Source organism: Triticum aestivum, chromosome 3B (genome assembly GCF_018294505.1).
Source record: "Triticum aestivum cultivar Chinese Spring chromosome 3B, IWGSC CS RefSeq v2.1, whole genome shotgun sequence".
Lineage (NCBI taxonomy): Eukaryota > Viridiplantae > Streptophyta > Magnoliopsida > Poales > Poaceae > Triticum > Triticum aestivum.
The window spans coordinates 728,912,527-728,918,526 of record NC_057801.1 but is presented as its reverse complement, the minus strand read 5'-3'; positions in this window follow the sequence as shown (position 1 = coordinate 728,918,526).

The following is a 6,000-nucleotide window of genomic DNA, read 5'->3' as shown; positions in this document are numbered from 1 at the left end:
TAGGCCGTATTTGATAACTCTATGAAAACATCCCAATGGGTTTTTTGACATGAAACAGACCAACGTATTAACGGTCCACAAACAAGCCGACTATAACGACGGGCTGAATTTGGCCCACAAGCAAAAAATGACAGTAACAGGCCAGATGTAACCGAATGCTTCAAATGAGCCCAAGAATCAATGGGCTATGAGAAAGCCAAAAGATAACTTGGGCTGGAAAAGGCCCAATGGAATAACGGGTCGTTAATGGGTATAAAGTGATAGACTGTTCATTACGGGCCAGTTTCACCACGGACCGTTAATGGGCCAAGAATTACAAAGGGCCTCATATGGGCCGAAAGAAGTCATGGGCCACACATGGGCCAAAAGTTAAAATGGGATGGAATCATATTGGACGGCCCAGATGACGCTACTAGGCCTAATTCGGATAGGTCGTAACGGGCCCTGGGTTAGCGGGCTGTAAATGCGCTATATGCGAACATGCCGTTATCAGGCTTTCCGTGGGCCGGTCCGCCACCTTTTGACCAAGTCAAACGGGCCGGCCTTTTCACAGGAATGGGCCTCTGTTGGGCCGTGCCACTTGTCGCCGTATCATAGGCGCCTTCGGTCCAATGAGTGGATGACATCTGTCCCAACGGTGAGCCGACACGTGTTTCCTCCAGCCAATGATGATTTTACACGTGGAAAATCCCCATTGGTCGGGGCTGTTAACGGGTTATCGGATCCAAAACCGGACCCAATAGCTTAACGGCGTTTCGTTACGGTTGATGCCATGTGTCGGTCACCCTTGACGAAAGCACTTCTATGACGCGCGATTTATCATCATGGAAGTGGACACTTCCGTGATGATAATTTTGGTAATGTCATGGAACACTTCTACGACAGCACATGTATTCTATCTTGATTCTGTCATAAAATCATCATGGATGTACATGCATGAAAAAAAATGCGACCTACTGTGACAAACACATATCATCACGAAAGTGTATTTTTTCTTGTAGTGAGTAGCATTCCCGACAATGGAATTAGAGTATAACCCACAGGAAATAAAAGCCCTAATTGGCACGGAAAAATCCAGGAAGAGAAATAGAATGGATTCCAGGAACAACCCAATTTCTATAAAGAAGGACCTGAGTCATATCACATGTTTCAGGTGCAAAGATTCAAGACACTACTTTAGTGATTGCCCAAGAGGGAAGACGCGGACTCAAGGAGGGTATGTAATCACAAGGAAACCTCGAGATTTGTGAGAAGTAATATGTTTCTGCTGTAATGAAGCAGGGCACTTTGCTAGAGATTATCCCAAAGAGGATATTCGTGTTAAATAGTTGAGTCTGTGAGAAATGTAGTAGTAGTAGTAGGGGGGACAATTCTTTTATATTGAGGTGTTGAGTTGATGCATGTAATGGAAATGCAAGAGATTGCAATAAATTCATGAAATCAATAAAGGTCATGTGTCATGCGTGGAATTTTACGAGTTGTTACTCTATGAAGAAAGATTTTAACCATTTCGAGGATATGAGAAATAAGGTCTATGGAAGAATTTGTGCAATTCCAAGGGTGGTAGTACCCTGTGAGGACCCTTGACCCCTGGAAAAGATAATGATAATCCACGGAGTGGACTACAGACAAAATAAGTATGAGTTTTATCTTGATATGTGGGATACCCCAAGAATATGAAGGGATGAAGTACTATTGGTTATGAAGGAGGTATAATGTTGGTAATATGGAGCAATTGTAACCCTAGGATGAGTTGAAGCTATAAAAGTGATGAGGTGAGCCTATAATCCCCAGGCTCCAGGACCTGCCAAGAAGCAAGCACACTCTTGCTGAACGAAAAATCGTGGAAGAAGATAGGACTTTATCAACAGACGATCTTATAGGAGTTTACACAAAACCTGAGAGCTATGAAGAAACGATAGATGTTCGTTTGACTTGCAGAATCAATGGATTTATCCGAACTTGGTTCGTCGACAAGAGAAATTTTGCAATGCTTGTGAGGATGACCGAGTGTTAGAATACGAGATTCGCTAAACCATATACAAGGTAATGATTTGGGTGCAGGATGGATTGATCACCATGCCGACTTAGTCTTATTATTCGCCTTGCTATGTGGGATGGTAAATCTGAGTGACTTACCTATAGTAGAGATACGATGATATCAAAGCCTTGTTTAAAGCCTTAGAATGGTATGACAATTTTCCCTTATACAAGGCAGTTGTTGCCAACCGTAGGTCATACGATGAGAAAACCCAGACCTATTTTCTGCAGGGACCCAGTCAAATTGTTTGATGACCACCATGAGATATCGATAGTTGTTTAGTATTGGCGCCAGACCTGTCAGCTAAGAAGACCCAGTCTCGGAAAAACCTTACCAAGATGAAAGGACACAAGAATTGAGTAAAAAGGTTGTGCCACTCCCGGAAGAGCCAGAGTAAGAATTTTCCTGAGAATGTGAGAAGACCGACACTGTCGACAATAAGGATGGAGACATGAGTTCTGTTGGAACCATAACAATGCTTCTAAGGTTGGTAGCACCCCAGACCGTCACTACTAGGAAAAGGGCTATAGATGGAATGGCCACTAATGGCGCACCTTTCATGTGGTGCGCCACTACCATATAGCAGTGGCGCACCATGTGCAGGTGCGCCATTAGTGTGGAAGACACTAATGGCGCACCAGGCACACGGTGCGCCACTAGTAATTTTTTTTTCTTATTTTTCCAAACATACTAATGGCGCATCATGGCAAGGTGCACCATTACTAGTGCTAACTAGTAATGGCGCACCGGCCACATAGTGCGCCACTACTATTGTTTTTTTATTCTTTTTTTTGCAAAACTACTAATGGCACACCGTAGCGTAGTGCGCCATTACACTATTAAACTAGTAATGGCGCACTGTGCCACGGTGCGCCATTAGAATATATACTTTTTTTTATTTTTTTGCAAAACTTCTAACGGCGCACCAGCAGAAGGTGCGCCATTAGTAACCAGGGTTACTAATGGCGCATTGGCAGGTGGTGCGCCATTAGTAACCTGGGACTGACAAGATATTTTGGATAGCCCACCTACCCACTCACTTTCCCCACTTCATTCTCTCCACCTCCTCCTCGAAGCTTGTCTCGGCTGCCTCCTCCTCCTCACCTCATTTGCACCATAGATTCATCCAAATTAAGAGGTTAAATTACCTTTTTTGATAGGTAAGTAAGGGGGAAGCTATCTTTATGTTATTCTCCCTCTCCAACAACGTGCACATGCACTTTTTGTGGCCTAGCTAGATCAATGTATGTTCGTGGTGTTGCATATGTTTGTGGTGTTGCATATATGTTTGTGTTTGCAGGTACCGGTATTTCAAATGCGATAGTTGCCAATATTTTGCCGAAATGTTGATTCATTTCTGTTTCGGCGAGAATTTTGGCACTATGCATTCATTTTTGTCCTATTTCTAGGGAAAGACATGCCAAATTTTTTCTTGGTTCTAAAATATCGTTTTGCTCTACCCCGCAGGCGACCATGGTCCGTACGATGACCGAAGGCATCGTGAATAGGTTTTTGATCTCCGCGAAGGCCGAGATGCTTGAAAAGAACGAGACGGAGATAAGATGTCTGTGTGAAAGATGCAAGCTGAAGAGCCTTATTGCGGACCCGGATTCCGGGCAGGTGCGGGACCACCTGCTCTTGCGTGGTTTCATGGATGGCTATCGGTGGCAAGGTGATGAAGATGACTATGAAGTCGTCCATGGGGGGCGGGCAAGAAATGAGGAAGGGCAGCAAGACAACGACCGCGGCTCGAGGGGGCAAGAAGACGAAGAATCTCCAGGACATGATCACGACAGTGATGCTGTACACAGACATCATGTAGAAGATGCAGGACATGATGATGAGGAAGATGCCGGAGCAGACGAAGGGTATGATCATGAAGATGAAGATGCCGGTGGAGCAGACGACGATGGACCATCGATGGGCTGGGTGCAGGACCCTCATGTTCAAGAGCTGCTTCTCAAGCAGACGGATAACGCAAGAGCCGCCGCATGAGAGAAAGCCAAGCTGGATCAACTGGAGATAGGCGTGGTTACTCCATTGTATGAAGGATGCAGGCCCGAGGATACCCGTCTGAAAGTAACGCTCATGGCTCTAGAGATGAAGGTAAAACACAAAATGACCGACGCATGCTTCGACGAGAACATGTCATTCTGGCCCGAACGTCTTCCAAGGGGAATAAGTGCTCGACCAGTTTCGAGGAGGCAGAGAAAATCGTGTGTCCTTTGGATTTACCGCACGTGAAATACCATGTGTGCACGAACAATTGCCTCATTTACCGAGACGAGCACGCGGACTCTACCATATGTCCGGTGTGCGGCCTCACTCGATACAAGAAGAGGAAGAAAGCTCCTCAAAAAGTGGTGTGGTACTTTCCGATCACTCCTCGTCTGCAGCGGTATTTTGCGGACCCTAAGGTAGCAAAGCTCCTGCGTTGGCACGCGGATAGGGAGGAGAAGAAGTGAGAAGATGACGCAAATGATCCGGAGATAAATAAAAAAGACAAGATGCTGAGTCACCCTAGGGATGGGAGCCAATGGCAAGCGTTGAACTTCGAACACCTAGAATTTGGGAAGGATCCAAGGAACATCGTGATGGGCGCGAGCACTGATGGAGTCAATCCGTTTGGCAGCCAGAGAAGCACACATAGCACCTGGCCTGTGTTTGTGTGGATGTACAACCTTCCCCCCTGGTTGTGCATGAAGAGGAAGTACATTCACATGAGTATGCTAATTGAAGGGCCAAAACAACCAGGGAACGAGATCATTCTGTATCTGGGGCTGCTGAAAGAGGAGCTAGACACACTGTGGACAACGCCAGCCAATACATGGGATGCCGCAGAGAAAGAATATTTCCCTATGAGAGACACACTGCTCACGACGGTGCACAACTATCTTCGTTACGGATATGTCGTGGGGCAGGTGGTCCACGGATTTTCTGGATGCATTAGGTGCATGGATGACACAACATATTGCCAGCTAGATAGAGATCCCGGGTCTTCGAAAACCGTGTTCATGGGACATCGAAGGTGGCATCGCGATGATGACCCGTGGAGGAAACACAAGGATCTGTTCGATGGTGAAACCGAACCCCGAAGACGCCCGCGTACGAGGCGCGGCGAGGAAATAGACGAGATGTTGAAAAATTGGAAAGATTGCCCACTGCCGGGAAAGAAGCAAAAGGCGCCAGAGCCGGGAAAGAAGCGAAAGGCGCCAGAGCCGCAGCTGAAGGTATGGAAAACGAGGTCTATTTTCTGGGACTTGCCGTACTGGAAGATCCACCGTGTGCCTCACAGCCTTGATGTCATGCATACCACGAAGAATGTGTGCGAGAGTCTGCTTGGTACCCTGCTCAACATGCCAGAGCCGGGAAAGACGCAAAAGGCGCCAGAGCCGGGCAAGAAGATTGTGAACAAATAGCTAGCTAAGATCGATTGTATTTAAATTGTAGCCTTCATTTCTCGATTGTATTTCATGGGCACTTTTTGAACTCATGAATGTTTTTAAATTTCATGGACACTCGATCTCGATCCCCCTCCATCTTGGTCGCTATCCCACCTCGCCAGATTCGGGCCCCCTCGCCGCCGAGCACCCCCCGCACCATCTCCCCCGCTCCACCGGACGCCGCCGCCGACCCCTCGCACCCTCCCCCACTCCACCGCTGCAGACGACCCACCACACCCTCCCCTCCACCGGCCACCGCCGCCGACCCCCGACCCGCACCCTCCCCCACTCCACTGTCGCCGACGACCCACCGCACCCTCCCCCGCTCCACCGGCCGCCGCCGCCGACCCCCGACCCGCACCCTCTCCCACTCCACCATCGCCGACGACCCACCGCACCATCCCACGCTCCACCGGCCGCCGCCGCCGACCCCCGGCCAGCACCCTCCCCCACTCCACCACCGCCGACGACCCCCCGCACCCTCCCCGGCCCGCTCCACAGTCACAAATGAATGCA